The following is an 18,543-nucleotide window of genomic DNA, read 5'->3' as shown; positions in this document are numbered from 1 at the left end:
TGAGCTTGTATCAAACAAGAGCCTATACTATCCAGAAAGCAGCTTTACACAGAATTGGCTTTCAGGAAAAATATGCTTTTATAAAGGGAAGAACATATTTTGTATGACAAGTCAAGAGTCAAAGGAAAGAAGCTGAACAATGCTTAAGCTTTTTTATTTCTACTGAAACAGCATTGAAAAGGCAGAGGGGAGGGAACCCTTCCACTAGCTAGATAGACCATGTCAGAATGGATGAAATTTTGAAAGCCTCTGTATTCCCAAATGTCTGTATATATTTCATGTTTGCCAAGTGTTCTGGTCAAATAAACCTCAGAGGTGAAGTGACTTCTGGGATAAGATTCTTTCATTTTAAGTCTACATATTCTAAGACACAGTTGTCCTTCCAGGTCTTACCACTGACTTCTACACTGCTACATTTTAAAAAGGTTTTATACAAAAATATCTAGGTTTTGTATGGATTAATACTATTCACTGGCCAATTATTTCAGTATGTGCAAACCTGGCATGCTACATCACTCTGCATTTAACTATTTATCTAATGTCGTTATTATGATCATAAAATTATTTAAATGCTTACTTCATGTTTTACACATTATTCTGGCCAATAAGCATTACAAGTCAGTGGCAATATTTGGGTGAGTGGTTCTAATTATCTAAAGAAAAATCATCTAGGCTGTTTCATTGCCTTCACATAAAAACTCATAGAAATCTTCATAAATAAGAAACTTAATCTCTCCTTTCTAATTAGCTTAGGTGTAGAAGAGAATATTTTTAATATACTTACCAAAAATATATACATTATTATACATGGTACATCATCAGTTGTTATAAAATTATTTATAATACCTGGAGTTAATATGTGGGAAAAATTCCAGCATATCCTGGAATATCATCTAGTCCATGAAGTGTCTCTAAATTCTTACTCAGGGATTCAGTTATTTATTTTATTGACCACAGGCATGCTGATATCTTTGTCCTGGGAATCTGCCCCAACTATGATCCAAATGGAACTAAAAATAGTGGTAGAGTTCCTGTTGAACTACTCCAACGTTATGCTTATGTATCAGTTATAATGTCACACTCTCCAGGCCACTATAGTCATTCCAAAACCTGATAGCTCTGGTTTTGGAACTGTGTTCTCAATTGTATTCTAAAATGCTACTCCAGGCACTCTCCTTTAATAATGTGCTCTGGTAACATAGGGACTGTAGAAATAATATCTGTAGCAGTTGAGGGTGTTGTGCAGGCAACCAAATGCACAGAGCAATGACCAGAGAATGATAATAGCAAGCAAAATGTTCCCTGCACCATGTCTGTTCAATGAGCATTAAGAAGCAATGTGTTGAATCGAATTCCTAATCTTTCCATCATTTCCAGTTGAGATTGGCTCCTGTCTCCCCTTTCTCTTAGACCCTTAGGGTTAAACGCAGAACTCCCAGGCTCTACTCACCATCATCCTGAGTACATGCCCAGCATCAGGCTGACCTAGATCGGCATTTTAAAAAAATAAATAAATAAACAATCATCCTGGCCTGTGAGTAGCCACCTGGTATGATTTACACTGGTACCCAATCCCACCAGTGCCACTACCTCCTAGTTATGAAAATAACAGCAACCACTTATGAGTACTTCCTATGTACCAGATATTATGTTAGCCATTCCACCTACATTGCCTCTTTTGATCCTGTCAGAAGCATAAAGCAAACCCCAGTCATTGTATCTGATATCTCCCTTTCAGAACAGATTGTCATTCTACATTTACTATCCTGAAATTAAATTTATAGCTCATATAACCTACCTTCACTCATAATTTAAAAAAAATAATATAATGCTTTAACTGTAACATAAAAAAAGATATAGAATCAATTTATGGCAAAATAATATGCATCTCATTAACATATTTCAATTAGTTTCTTTTAATGAGAATATGACCAGGAATTATTACGAGGAGACACAATGAGCTAATAAGTGGCTTACCCCTTACCTATTTCCACTGGAAATATGACCTCCTCAAATGTAGGCTAATGCACACTTTTTTTCTGATGATCAAATTACATACCTCTTTCACTGTTGATTATGTGATTCTTCCCCCAAAGGGTGAACAACTTTTGATGAGAATACACAAACAAAACAAAGTATAATCTTTCCTCAATTTACATGTTAGCAATTTATATTCCTGAAGAATTTAGTGTATATTAAAACCATGCAAAAATACCTATGTTTCTGTAAAACACAGTTTAATTCTTGACTTAGATAATTATAAAGAGAATTTTAATGCATAAGACTATCTTAGAGGCATCAGAAAGGAGTGCAAGGCATAGTAGTGCAGAACATGGTCCTCCATGATGGGGTGCTCTATACCCCTGACACTGGCCATCAAGTTCAATAGCCTCTCTGAACCTTTCACTATCCACAACTTCCACCAAAGGAAGTTTTGCCTCACATCCACTTTTGGGAACCACTATCCAAAAGGGTAGGCATCATTAGCTGTATTTTACAGATTAAACCCCTGACACATGAATAGCGTGCTAATATCAAATAGTAAGTGAAATTTAACCCTAGATCTGCTTTATTTCTAAACATAGATTCTTCTCATTATACTACACACACTCCTTGGGACAGTTATTGCTGAAAGGCACAGGTAATTCAATTATATAAGGCCAATATGAGAACTAAACAGCACCTAAACTCTGGATCCATATTTAAGGATTTTATTCATGTCCTTTTTTGAGTCAGTGGAAAAATTCAATGGGTTCTTTAGCATTCCCTCTCTCCACTCCTTCTCTCATCTAGTTTTTATCACTCATATGCTAATTTGATTCTGATTTCAAAACACTGTAAAATGACCATAATCCCTTGAATGGTAAATCATAGGAAATGCAAAATAGATGCTATGAAACAACTACTTTCATTCCATGTTATGTTATGAGGGTTGCCTTTACTCCTCTAACATAATTCCAGCAGCAGACTATCACAGCAAGGATTCTTCAAACACCAAACCCTTCTTTCCGGTATAATCATTCCCATCCATGACACTCAGGTTTTTCACTTTGGCTCACTAGGTCACCAAATACTCTCTTACCAGATTCACCTTCTGAACAGAAGACTATAAATTTGAAACTATATTCACCAGTTAAAAGGGTCTTTGCTCCCATAATTTCATTAATATTGACAGCCTCCTGTAACCAGGAACACTAAAGCAATGTCTCCCAAACTTTAACATGTATCAGGGACATCAGCAAGGTTTGTTCAAATACCGTTTGCTGGGTCCCACCCCAGAGTTTCTGATTTAAGAGGTCTGGGGTGAGGGCCAAGTTCCCAGGCTCTGTTAACGTGGAAACCACACTTTTTGAAAACCACTAAAGAATTGTCCCTCTGATTTTGACTGAAGAAATATTGCTTGAGTTCATGTAATGACTAAGTATATTCTTGTGAATTTTCCAACTAAATATTAAACAAGATGGTGTTGAAACCTTCACTTAGTCACTTTAAGAAGAATCTTTGAACTCTTGCTGGAAAGGGATAATAAGGAGATAGAACTATCTCTGCATACTTGGAACCAAGATATTGTGACTAATAGCTGAGTTACCCAGGGAAATTATGCTAGAGTAAATGGAATAGCATCTAAACTCATAACTATACAATATAACAACAAATATTTATTGAATATATATTACAGATAAGACACTACTAAGCACTTAAATTAGCCTTCTAAAATGCACTTATCATTACGCTCCTATTTCACAGTTGAGCAAACCAATATGCATAATACACCCAAGGTCTCAGAACCACAGAATTTGTTCCATCTGGCTCCAAAACACAAATGTCTTACTCACCCTGCCAAAAGGTCTTCTTCTCCTCATTGAGTATTGACTTTAACTTGATCCCTTCAGTCATGAGAAGATGTTCATGAGTCTAACAAATATGTATCATGTATTGAAAACCCTCTAGTTCTCCAACAGTCTCATTGTCAAGTGGTCAGTTGTCAGATGAGTATGATTTTAGGATTCATAAGGTTGAACATTCATAGATTTTTCAATCAGTCATGATTTTTTAATCACATGCAAATCTGAACTTTTAGGCATAAAGCTGTAGTAAAAAAGAAGTTAATGTTTGGTTATCACAGGTCACATTTCTGCAAACTGGGATAAACTCAGAACAATATTAGCACACTTCTATTATGTTCATTTTGCCCAAATTACACAAGGTTGGCCATAACTTAAATCAGGACTTTGGATGACCATGATGCAAAAGATGATTTGAACATTTTAATGAAAGGAAGCTGATGTGGATCGAACTTTAAAAGAACCCCCAAATTACATTGAGATCCCAGTTTTGTTTTGCCTTTTCAGTCATGCCATGACCTCAAGTGAGGGACTCAAAATTTAAAAAAAAAATTAAAGAGGATTCAAAATGAAACTTTGGTTCACATTTGGAAAAAAAAAAAAGGCAAAATAAAACCTATTCTTTTAATAAATGACTATAAATGTTAGTAAAATGTCAGTAGGGTAAGTGATCAACTATTGTGACATTAAGAATAAGAATTAAGTAATACATATTCTAAAAGGTTAGCCTACAATTGAGTGTCATTTTGCTTCATACACATTACAGTCTACAATACACTATCTACAAACACAGTCTAGAAACACACCATAATAAATATTCCTTGTAATCCAGCAATCCTTGTAGCCAAATATTCTTTAAATCAAAAAAACCTTCAGCATTGTACAGAAAAAATCTATAGTGCAAATTCTTAAAATTTTTATGACATTGATTTTTTGTTTTAACTGTAGATTCTTTGATTCATAATATTGTTTATAGTTTATCTGTAAGTGGATGAGTTTCTAAATAACCAGGTCATGAAATCTTCTGGAAAGTGAACTCTACAATCATCTTTTGAGGAATTTGCCTTCATGTCTTAGAAAAAATGAAGTTTTTACCTGAGTTATAATTTAAAACTAATTTATCTCTGTTGGTTTGTAGTACAGTAGTATAGTAACATACCATACAATATCAAAGAATTGCTTGTAGTTCATATTCTCCACAGAGCATGACAATCAGAAAATGCTCACTTCTGAAAAACAGGAGTTCAATCATTTCAATAGAAAGTTGACTAACTTGTATTTATAAATTTAAACAGCAGAGTTTGCTTTTCACTGTATTAAAATAGGGTGAATCTAAAATATGGGTAAAAATGGCATGCACCTTGGCAAAAGCAAAGGCTTTCCCCTCTTTTTCTAGATTTTACTGGTTTGAGCCTAAATAAAAGATTTTAAAGAAATCTCACTGCCCCAGCGTGTTTGATGTACACTTAGTTCTGAAAATGTTTGAACTGTGACTGAAGCCCCAAAGGGTGGAAGAGATAGAAGAGTGAGGGGCATGGAGTAGGGTTCAGGGCAGTGTCCAAAGGGAAAGGAAAACAGGGCAGTGGTGAGGAGAGAAATGAAAACCAATCAGGGTTGAAGTCAGATAAAGATGACTGTCTAATGACACAGGCTGAAGATGAGTTAGAGATGGAAACAGGAAAGTGATTTCATGACAGTTGTCTTAAAGATTCCAGAGTGTCCAACACCTGAGTACTCTTCATCCAAAACAATCCAGAGAGCAGAGTTTCCATCACATCATTTCTAAAGTTAGCATTTTAAAGTTCTAGCCAGATATACACATATGATCAAAAAAGGTTCATGACATTTCCTAAGGATTAATTGGAACAGAAAATATTGGAAAACATTTGATAGGTCTCACTAATTATTTCTAGTAAACCACAATTTTATGTAAAGTATATTTATCTAACAATTGTATGTATTTATTTAATACATTTTCAGGAAAAATGATCAGTTTTTCTTAGGAGAAAAGCTGTGAATGTGTGGATTCTTGTCCTTCATCTTTCTGAAAGTCATTGCCCTTGGAATAATATTTACAATATTATAGTTTTTAAGTAAGTCATTTATCACATTCAAAAGCATTACATCTTCCCCAAAAGGAGATTCTCTGCAAAAACATCAAGGTGCCATCACACGGAGCAAGTGCTTTCTTCCCCACTCAGGTCAATCAAGTAATCAGATAAAGGGGAGAAAAGTCACGCTTAGGAACTGGTGATTGATGACTGTATTGGTTCATATTCAGCATAAATTTCAAGTTCTAAAGGTAAAACTCAAAATATAAGAAAAATAGATTTTATAAAGTCTGTCCTCAGTGTGTTGTGATTCTATTTTAAATTGTATGTTCACCAGTATCCACTATTAACTCTATCTGATAATAATGACGGCAATGGCATTTTCATGTGTCATTGAATGAATACATTTATTGTCTTGGTATATTTGTGAATTCAGAGAAGGGCCAAATGTGGGTCCAATCCTGCTCACAGCCTTAGGTAATAAACCAAATTATTTCCAAAATCTTGAAGCAGAACATAATGTCATTCTTCCATAAAACTTTGATAACTATGAAAATTAATATTAATTTCTGAAGTGGTGAGGTGGTTGTTAACTCATGTTCTCTTTAATCTATTTAATGTCCATTAAATTTTCATGATAAATAATGACTTTTGGCCATGGATCCTAGCTTTGACCTGCCAGTTTGCCCAAGGAAAGCTTGGCATTTCGTTCTCAGTATGGTGAACCACTGAGTAGAAATAGCCTGCAGCTGGTGTCAGACCGGTTTGCAGTCGCCTGTATGCACCAGCAACCTGATCATAGTGCTTTACTGAGGTGCATTATTTATGGTCTTTGGCAGTTGCAAGTCATATTACACTGCATTATGTGAGTACTGCATCTGTGGTTAAGGGTTGGAGGAGAAATAGATTTTATTAAATATAGGTCATATTTGATAATAAAAAAGAAATGAATCATATGTGCAACCCAATAAGAAGAGTACTTTCACATCTATCTAAAAAACTATTAATAATTATTCCTTTAGTTGTTGAAGCAGTTGATGCTATTTTTATGCAAAGGTTTAGATCACAAATCACATTGGACTGGGAATTAGATATTTCTGATTCTAGCCAAGTCTGAGTCCTTTTGCAAAATCCCCAATAAGAATTTCTTCCACCGTTGGCCCTAGTAGTCTGCTGATGTGCTGATCTAAATAAGAGCAGCTCTCTACATGGAGAGGAAGGATCAGTGAAGTGTACATGGAATAGAACCTTCACCTTTCCTGAATCATGAACATGGCTCACAGACTGTGTTCTTATAATAAGTCCTAAAATGCCTCTATCTCCATTAAAAATACACGACCAGTGAAAGTCCACATCATGTACAACTGCAAGAATGGGATCCTACTTAGAATAAGTTATACTCCATAGATGTATAATATGTCAAAATACACTCTACCATCATGTATATCTAAAAAGAACAAATAAAAATTAATCAATTAATTTAAAAAGTAGGGATTAGTAGTAGTAATATTGGTGCCAATTTTCTCCTATTAACACATATTATCTCCTCAATAATCTTCAAATGATTATAAAGTTAAGTGTTGGTTGTCAATGTATTGACTAGTTTGAAAATTGTATCACAAAATTTAAAAAATTCCAATGATACCAAAAATATTTAAGCATAAAAAAGAATAGGTGTTCCTTATATACAAATTGTGAGAGGTTTTTAAGTTCTCTTCCCATTCTGACACTATGACACATTGCTCAGACACAAAATCATATTTCCCACCTGGAACCCTTATGACTATTTCAACTAACTATATTGAGATCTCATTAGGTGCCTGGCTGTTGTTATAGTTTTTGGCATGTGTATTCTCCTAAAGAGCATAATAATCCAAATGAGTTAACCAGAAGTTGTTGCCAGTATAAGATCCCTGCTTCTCCTCCTGAATACTTGGTTTGATGCTTTAACCATTATATATACCTCTCTGGTATATTTTCCTGGAAGTATATGATTTTGTGTTTCTTAAGTAGAGCAAAGAGAATCTAGAATGAGACTGGAAGGGAATAGTAAGAGAAAAGAAAATAACAGGTGAATATGGTTATGAAACAATTTAAGTTTTGTACACCAAATACAATTCTTGCAGGCACAATTTTTTTAACAAGTGATTTATATTTGTAAAAAGCAAATAGATTTTACATACTCTTTTTTTTATTTTTGCCTCCACAGCACTCTGCATGCATCTATCACATAGTACAGTAAAATAAACTATAATTCTAAGGTTTTTTAAAATTTTTACTTCTGTGACAACAAGGATCATCCCAGTCAATTCTATGTTTCTATTGGCCAGTTTAATGATTGGCATTTAGTACACATCTATTATGCATTCTGAATAGATGATAACTGGCTGACTAGTCTCAAAACATGGAATGGTTTCACTGTCCTCAAGGAGTTCAAAATAGATCCTAGGAAGTCATTCTGTTCTGGACAAGAGCAACTTTTCAAAGAAGCTCCTTTAAAAAGACAAACATGAAAACAAACATATTTGAATGACCCTCTTTACCAGTCCAAAAAACAAACTGTCACATCTGTTTTAATATTTAAATAAGTGCTGGAAAACCCTCTGCCCAAAATATTACTATCTCCAGGATTCACTTCTTCTCTAACCCCACCCCCACCCTTGTGTAGCATAATATATGGAATGCTTACTTGGTGTGAAAGAACTGGCGAGGTGATTATGTGATGCTGTAACAAGAACCCTACAAGGCCATATTGAAGATGTTTACCTTCTTTGATTTTTAAGAGATGACAAGTTGAAAACGTTCTACAAAGACTTTTTAAAAGACTTTATAGAAATATAATTCATATATACTACAATTCACTCTTTAAAGAGCATAATACAGAGGTTTATAGTATTTTCACTAAGTGTCCTTCTGCACATTTTAACGCTTTCCTGTCCACTGGTTTCAGAGGTAACCTTTTTGGTCCACGTATAAGCTCAGATCACAGTGGTTCCTGTAGGAAGGATAATGCAACTTCTTCCAGTGGAACCCAGGGCTAAGGGTATTTTGTGATTCAGCAATGCAGTCTACAATTCCTTGCTTTAACCATTTTGCTATGACCACAACCATTAGGCTTAACCATTGTTTCCAGAATACAACCCTTGTCCTAGTGCCAAATTACCTAAGTGGAAAGTAAATGCAGGGCTTAAAACCACCATCCACCAAGACCTGGCTACTGAACTCTGGTTAACAGTCTAGAATATCTACAGTATGCATGGAAATATGCAACTCAGATTTCACTTCAAAGACAGACAGGCTTTCCGGGACTGAAAGTGTGTTCAGCAGACAACTTCCTTCTTTGGAGCACTGTGAAGAGCACTACCTGGTTCAAGGTCCCAGTCCTTCTTGGGGAAATCGATACCCAGTCACCATGTAAGACAGAAGTACAAAAAACTGGCCTAATAAAGGACATTCTGATGGATGAGCCCCACTCAAGAACTTCCTGCAGGGTAGGCTGAGACTTTTCAGAGTTGTTGTGCAGTGTGCCTTCTTCTTCCCAATATTGCTCCTTCCCCTCCCTCAAATGTTGATCCTTAATAAACATCTGGCATGTCAGACTCCATCTCATGTCTCAGGAATGACATATACTCTCAGGTCTGAGAAAACAGAAAGTAAGATGGTTTTGAAGCTGGATCACTCACACCCAACTGGTAATAAATGTCCCACCACTTATGGCCATGAAGTACCAAACCCTGCGATAGCACAAGGAGATAGTCCAGTTGTTAAAACATTCACACAAGGTGAATTAGGAGGCTGTACTAGTGGGAAGTACTACACTGGGGCTACCTATCAGGTATTGGAGATATATGGAAGAAATAGTGACTGTGAAGATAATGAAATTGAATGTCTATTTCAAAATACTGTCGAAGAGCTATAGAAAAAGATTGTGCAATGAAGGGTGAATGACAGACAATCAAAATCCAAGTTAGCAGGCACCTCCTGACCTATATTTAAGATACTTTTGTTTGTGGAGGTGGTAGAGAAATTAAGGAGAAGTTCTCAGGGGCTTTTCTTGAATTAAGAAGGCCTTTCAACTCTTACTAAATTAAACTAAATAGAGACACAGCTAACTTATGAATAGTCATTTTCTTAAAATTTCACCAAACCTAACTAGTGAACAAAAAATGGCATTATTATACAAAAAGTTCTTTCATAGAGGTGCAAGGAAAATGTTAAGACACGTCAATAAAGCAAATTACTTGTTTATGTTTTTGTTTTTGTTAGTAACTTAGTGATTTAAAATTTAAATTTGGAATGCACATACTATTTACATTTTGCCTGAAGCTATATATTTTTCAATGAAATAAGAATTTCTAAAGTTTTTTGAGAGTATACACACAAATAATCAAATACAGTATTACAAATTAGAAACAGAACTATAATGAAAATGCAAATTAATTCAAAGGTCTATAGTGAGATCACTTGACCATATGGTCACTGATGAAGTTTCTAATTGCTTGAATATCAACACCCTACTCAGAAGATAAGGTGGAAAAACTGCTGTGTTTTTATTTCCTTAAAATATTTTAAAAATTCAGATTGAATTTTAGGAAGTAGTTTCCATCTCTGAGACTGTCTTTTTTTTTTTTAATGCAAAGGAGCATTGAAGACTTGTAACTACAAAACTTTAAAGAAAAAAATTGAATAAAAATTTCCCACGTTGTCAGATGAATAAAAAAAATCAAAATGCTATATTCATAATTTAGCATACAAAATATATGCCAGCAGGGATTCTGTAATGAATAAAATTAATTTATTCATCCATCCAACACATATTAATTAGCATTTCTAATGTGCCAGGAACTGTTCTAGACATTGGAGTGATATAGCAGTTGCCAAAACATAAGAATCCCTGTCTTCATGGAGTCTGCATTCTATTTAGGGAGACATAAAATGAAATAATAAATTTTAAGTGATATAGTATGTTAAATAGTAAAAAGTAAAACAATACAATATTAAAATATATGTTAATTAGTAAAAAGTTCTAAAATAAAGAGTGATATGAACTATGGTGCAGGATGGGAAGGCTCCAATTCCACATTGAGGAAACACCTCACCAAGAAGGTGACTTGAGCTGAGTGGGGCTTCCTCTGGAGAAAGAACACCCAAGATGTGGTGACAGCAACTGCAAGGACCCTGAGACAGGACTCAAACTGTTCTGTATGAAGAGTAGCAAGGTGTCCAGTGTGGCTACTGAGGAGTAAAAAAGAACAAAATACCAAGAATGTGAATGGCAAAACGGGAGAGGCAAGTCATTTACTTCTTGACAGTCATGGGGGGACTGGGCCTTATTCTCCAGGAGAGAAGAATCTTTGGAAGATTTTGAACACAGGTGACTTGGTAGGATCTCACTTAAGTTTCGACAGAACAATGAAGTTGTTCTGATAAATAGCAAAATTAGAAGCAGGGAACAATTTCAAAGCTATTCTGATATTCAAAGTGTGAGATGATAGGGACTTGTCTAAAATAGCAGCAAAATTGGGAAAAAGTTGTCAGATTTTGGAGTACATGTGATTTCCCACAGGTCTAGATTGAAGACCCTGTTTTCCAGTGGTGAAAACCATGACTCTAAATGTCTTTACCTCTACTTTAATAAATTATGGTTTTTAAAAAAATCACAGTGCTAAGTCTGTCTATGACCTTTATTTCTGTTGGATTATTTTGCTTATTTTTAGCAGAGATATATTTCTGAAATTTAGTACCTAACACTGGTGTGTAGATAATTTTTTATTGATGAAGATTTTAATGATGTTCTATGTTAGTATTGAATAATAATAAAAAATCTTCAAGGACCTATAAACTTTTCAACTATTATTATGTTAAAGGGAGTCCTTGGAGGAAAATACTATTGAATAAATTCTTTGCCTTCGTCAATTCTAGATAAGTAGAAATGAAGAGCCAGCTGCCTAGCAAGGGGAACAGAAAAGGGGCAGAGCAGAGGCCTGGCTGTTGACAGGAGATTTGCCAACTCTTTGATTAACATAACTACTCCTGCCTCCCAAAGGTGGAATTTTTTACTCAGTGATTGTTCAAATACCCAAAGCAGTTTTATTTTACACCACAATTCTCATTATGTTTAGAGAACCATCAAATTTCTTTTTTTTTTTTTTTTTAAATCAAGAGAACCAACACATGTGACAATCCCCATAACTTTTTGTTCAGGATCCTTTAGTAGCCAGTTATTCTTCCTATGCTGATTCTGTGTCTCATAGACCTGCATGCTTTCTCAGTCCCCTTCCTCTTAATCTAACCTATCTTTCAACTACGTTCAACCCCATACATCAAGACTTGGAGTTCCAGTGCATGCTTCCTTCACTTTTAAAGCTTCATCATTTTTTCCCACTAAGAAGAGATTTTTTTCCCTCTCATCATCCTTCAGAGTATCTTCTATTTCTCTGTTTTTTCTATTTCTCTAGTTAACTCTCCCCTTTCTAACCATGATCAAAGTCATTAGAATGAAAACTTTCTCCCCCTAGCTTCCAGAACAATGCCTTGTAGATGTTTCTGGAATCCATTTCATATCCAATGGGCCTGTGTTTATAATCAGACCTAGCCAAAAATGAGTGCCAGTCCTTCAAACAGAGGATTGTGGTGGTTGTTAGGAGCACTGGTGCCAATTGTATTAAATTAGCTTGGTGATGTTTCTGGAGAAGAGCCTAGATAAAGACAGCCAAATTATTAACATTCCAAAATGGCAGGAAAAGAAAAAGATGAAATGAGGTCGTCTTTGGATACCAACCAGGAAAAGGACTAGGGTCCCAGACAAGAACAGAAAGCAATATCTGAACCAGTCTTAATGCATGAAAACCGAAAAAACAAGCAAACAAACAAACAAAAAACCAGCAAAAGGGTCTTATGTATAGAAGTTAATTACAAGAAAACCCCATAAATATTAAAAATCACAAAGAATGAATTTAAAAATTATGAATATAAAGATTTAAGTATATGTAAAAAGAGAGTCTGGTGGAAACTAAAGGTAGTTCATTCATTGTCCAAATAATGTCTGTGGGTATAAAAATAATTATGTATCAGAAACATTTTTAATCAGCTAATTGTGAAATGGCACCTATAAATGCCTTTCCCAAAAGAGAAATATAATTCTGGTCCCAAATAAGTTGAAGGCAAGGTCAAAATTATATCAGTATGACATATTTTGGAAGTAAACATAAAGTTCCTGGAAAGTTATTAATACAGAATAATAATCTAAGATGAAGCTTTCAAAAGAAAACAGAAGAAATGAGCTAACATATGGAATCAGATCATTAAATCAGATTCATGTGACAGGAATTTTAATATCACACTTCATTAAATTAATACAAAAAAAAAGGCATTCAAGAGGCAAGGATGGAGCAGAGGGAGGACATCAAGAGAAGCGGTGTGCACCTCTAGCCCAGGACAACAGATACAGTCCATATGGGAGACTCTTGGGCTCCTTACATGGCAGGGTATGTTTTAATTATGAAGCATCTCCATTTCATTGCAGTAGGGTTTTGTAGTCTGTGTGACATTCTGCAAGGAGCCATGTCTCACAGATCCTGAGTTCCACATATTACAGGTGGTCCTTCATCAGGGACATCCTGACAAAGGTGCTCAAGAACTCAGGTTTCTTTCTCCTAGAAAATAGTATTAGTCTATTAATCCAGAAATCCATTTGGAAAGGAGATCAAACTGGGTTACCTGCCTTCTTCCCTTTCCATACAGGACACCCACCTGTAAAAGGAGAAAATGAGTGCTATGGTTCCCAGGCAGATGCTTGAACATTATGATATTGGGTTAAATTGTGCTTATGACCATGTAGTGCTTTTAGTAAGCAAATGTAGGGTGATTTTGGAAAAGCAGAAGAAAAAGAATTTTAAACAAATTAATTGCTTGTAAAAATCCCAGGATTATGATTTGGAGAACATTGAAGTTAGAACAATATTTGGAGAAATAATAAAATAAATGATGTCAGTTGAAGTTAGTTTTGGTAGCCATTATCTGTGAACTAGTCCACTTACATATGCCTGGAAAATGTAAACTACCTATAATAGAATGTTGCAATGAAATTCTAGCTGCCTCCTACTCTCTGCAGCTGAACAGGAAGACAATAGATGCTTCATCATCCCTGAGGTGGATCATTATGGCCTAGAACACTTTAGGCCATGTGAGCTATTGGGACCTATTTAATAGCAAAGATTTTGAGGAGAAGATACCTGAAAAATCAAGGGCAGAGGGAGAAGCTGCAGTCTGAGGGAACTGCATCACCTGTAGCACAAAAGTTGCAGGGATGTGTTTGTGGTAAGAGGAACCCAGGAAACTGAGGTGTTCCCTCAGAGAGCCAGCATGAAAAAGCTGCATTATTGCTTCCCAATTCAAATTCTTTCTCCTAAACTCTGTTCTGTGATGTTGGACTGCAAATCAGCAAAGTTCGTGTCAGTTGCCTTCCTATTGACTTTGGTCAACAGAAAATACTGCAGGAAGCTACAAGAATGGAGAAGTTTCCAGTTTTTCCATATTTACAGAACCTATCTCAATATACTCTTGCAGGATTCCTTTCCTGCTCTGGTTCAGCATCCTTCTTCAAAGGTCTGGGTGCCAATGTCATAAAGTAATAGACACCAACGCGAGTGAAAGCAATGTCTCTTCTCTGAGGTCTGAGCTTCAGCTGCAGGGCACCATGTCCAAGTTTGTATGTCTAAACTCTGTGCCCTAGAAGTGTTACTATATTTTAAAAATACTTCTTCCATATTAACATGATTTTTCTTTTGTGCTTTTAATTCTTTAATACCTTATTAACAATTATTTCCATAAAACTGTATGCATTAATATAAAAAAATAGCTGCTCACTTACAGAGACCAAAGCCTTAGGAGAGCCCAGTCAAGTACTAACTCACTGACCCCCACCCCTTTCCTTCTTGGCTCCTTTCACCTCTACACCTCTCCCAGTAGTTAACTGAAGAAAAAGTAGAAACATGGCAACAGTGAGCAAAGAGAGAAGAAAGACCAGATTACCTGCCTCAGCTAAGGGAGAAGAGACTTCATTTTAAATAGAATACAAATTGAGATTATTATTTGGAACTGGACATTTTTAGTTACTGAATTGAGAATGTGAGGCATGTATAATTATACCCTAAAAGCAATGAGAACCATATTTGTCCAGTTATCAAGGTAGGAACAGAACCTCTCATTAGATTTGAAGAGACTATGAAGGAAAAATAAAATTGCTTTTCCAATCAGATCTTGTGAAAACTCTTTAATATATTGGTCACATTTATTTATTAGCTTTAATCTTAATATCTCCACAAAAACAAAAAACAAAAACAAAGTTAGTGTAACTAAAAGTAACTTAATTGAAAAAAAAAAGAAACCAAATTGACTTTAAAAGAAAAAGCACATAATTTAAATCAGTTTCCATTCATTAAAATAATGAGTCAGAAATTGGCATGTAATCCAAAAGTACATATTTGTCATTCTACAAACTGAGGAAATGCATATATAGGTGAAAAAATGAAAGAAAAATAATTATGTTCTATTTTTCAACACTAGCCATTATTAACACTTTGGATTATATCTTTTCAAATGTTTCATAGGTACAATATTCTGTGAATTTTTTTCCACCAAAGAATCAGTTAAATTTCCGTTTCAATAATTTATTATACTTTAAGGCTGGTATTGTAACCTATTTTATTAAACTACCTGCTAGAATAGAATATTTAGAATATCAAAATATTCTTTGAAATTTTACATCATTATTATAAACAATCCTTTTTATATCCTTCCATTATCTATTTTCCTACAAGTCCACTTATTTTCAGATTTGAATTCCTAGAAACAGAACTAAAATTTCAACATATATGAACTTGAAGTCAAGTTGTTCTAAATAAATATTAGACTAATTTCTTCATTCTTAACAGCATATGAAAATCATTTTAATCTGTGCCTGCCTGAGAGTTGAAAAGTGGTACTTCATCACTGTTGTATTAGTTTCTCAAGGCTGTCATGTATCAGAAACTGTGTGGCTTAAAACAGCAAAAATGTATTGTCTGATAGTTGTGAAGGCTGGAATTCCAAGATTGAGGCAGCTGCAAGACCCTGCTCCCTCTGAAATACTGAGGGAGTGCCCCACCTGGTCTGCCCCTAGCTTCCTGTGGTGCTCAGCAACCCTTAGCATCCCTTGACTGGCAGCTACATCACCCCCATTTCTGCCTCTGTTGTCACATGGCATCCTCCCTGTATTCATTTGTGTCCATGTCCAAATTTCCTCCTCTTAAAACTTTGCCAATCACATTGGATTAGGATGTATCTTTGTGACCTCAACTTTATAAAATATGTAAAAATCCTTGTTCCAAGTAAGATCACTTTTACATGTACTAGGTGTTAGGACTTTGAGATATCTTTTGGGTAACAGAATTCTACCCATTACACTGTTTTCATCTACAAACATTATTGAAAATTTTCTATATTTAAGTCAAACCTTACTTGTGTGTGTGTGTGTGTGTGTGTGTGTGTGTGTGTGAGAGTGTGTGTGCGCGCGTGCATTATTGGGAATTGAACACAGGGGAGGAATTGAACCCAGGAACTCACACACCACTAAGTTATACTTACTTACTTTTATGTTTGATCTTTTGTCTATTTTTCTAATGAAGACAAGGATTTTTGAAATATTTAATGATAAAGTCTTCTAATATATTAAGCATATGAGTTCTCTTATAGCATAAATGTTGTTTTGCAATTTGTCATTTGCCTTTTAATTCCCCTCATTCTGTTTTTTTTACACTACATAAATGTTATAAATGTTTACTTAATCAAAGTGAGCAACATTCCCCTTTGTGGGTTCTGACATTAGTCTTCTGATTTTTTAAAAAAAATTGTCCCAACAAAATATTTCTTTTATAGCTATGAATGTTTTTCTAGAGCACTTAGGGTTTCATTTTATTGAATATTTCATTTTTAGTCTATTCAAAATTTATTATAAGAAAAGACATAAAATTGTTCAGACATAATTCCAACTTTTTAAACTAGAAGACATAGAATAAGCCTATAATGTGAGAATTTGAGAGCTATTGACTCAGTGAGAGAGGGCCCCCTAAGAGGAGCCATGGGATGGAGCCCCCCATCAGAGAGGAGAGAAAGGCTTTTTGCAATATTTGGGCTCCCACAGAAGTGTTCCATAGAGTGTGCGAGGCACTCCAGGATGTGTTTTAGGGTGGTGTATTAGTCAGAGTTCTCTGGAGGAACAGAATCAACAGGAAGTATGATTATAAAAAGGAGATTTATTAGATTGGCTTAAACAACCAGAAGCTGGATAGTCCACAAAAGCTATCTGCAGACTGGAGAGCTGGAGGAACCAACTGCTGTGCAGTTCAAGAGTTGGAAGCCTCAGAACAAGAAGGATCAAGGATGCTACTCCATCTGAGACTGAAAGCTTCTCGAAACTACCTGGAGAATCACTGGCTTTGGAACAGTGAAGGAAGGAGAGTCTGATATCCTCAGGTGATTGCAGCAGCAATCAAGAACCCCTTCAAGAAGAATCGAGCTTGCACCTACTGCAGCTTATTTGTTCTTCCAAATTTTATTCCATCCAAGCCACCATCCCATTGGACAGTGCTGCCCACACTTAGGACAGGTCTTCACTTCAGTTCCCTATCCCACATTTTAATCATTCCTAGACACACCCTCATCGACACACCCAGAAACCTCTTAATCTTCAGCATACTTAATCCAATCAAGTTGACAATTCAAATTGATCATTAGAGGTGGTTGCTTCCAAGGTGGAAATGGAGAAACTGGCTGAACTAGGGTTTCAGTGATGTTAGGAGACAAGATGGCTTAGCAATTAGTTATTCCCAGGAATAGGTAAGTATGGCAAAGGACCTGGTGTACCATTAGTAAGATAGCATTAGTTACTCAAAGAGGACTTTCAAATTTTAGAGTCGTTATAAAAAGGAAGAAACAGAGGATCCTCAATTTTGAAATGGAATTAGCTGTGTCTGTACTCACAGTCTTATGAATGACAGGACTGCTTTTTTCCTTTCTTTTCCAAGCTGATTTTCACTCTTACAACCCCAGAATAGTTCTTACTCATTCAATTTATTACATACTTAATAAGCATATAATTGTATATTTAATGAATATATTTTATATAAATATGTATGTTTATATATCACCTATGATCTTATCATAGCCCATTATGTCAACTTTATTCTAATAATCTGAAATGCAATTATAATCGCATTTTCATGTCTACTTTGACCTTTACTATGGTTTTTATTCTGTTATATTGGTCTGTCTTATTCTCTTTCTCATTTTGATGTCTGATTTATTCTTCTATTCATGTTTTTTTTTTTTCATTTTGGACTTCAGTAAGTTTAATAGTGTTAATGGTGAAAAAATGTGTATATTGGGCTTATCTTCAACTATGAGTTTCAGTATATCCAAAATGACTGTTGTGTAAGTATTTCAGAAAGTAAGTAGTCAAGGGAAGATCAAATGCACCTTTGTGTCAAGAAGCAGACACCTTCTTTTTATTACTCCATTGTGCATAGCCTTAACTTCATGGTGCATGATAGAGGCAACCATGTTCTTAGCTGCAAGACAGGAGAATGAAGTAAAGAAGGTAAAAGCAC

This window comes from Sciurus carolinensis, chromosome 3, assembly GCF_902686445.1.
Source record: "Sciurus carolinensis chromosome 3, mSciCar1.2, whole genome shotgun sequence".
Classification (NCBI taxonomy): Eukaryota; Metazoa; Chordata; class Mammalia; order Rodentia; family Sciuridae; genus Sciurus; species Sciurus carolinensis.
This window is presented reverse-complemented; position numbering follows the sequence as displayed.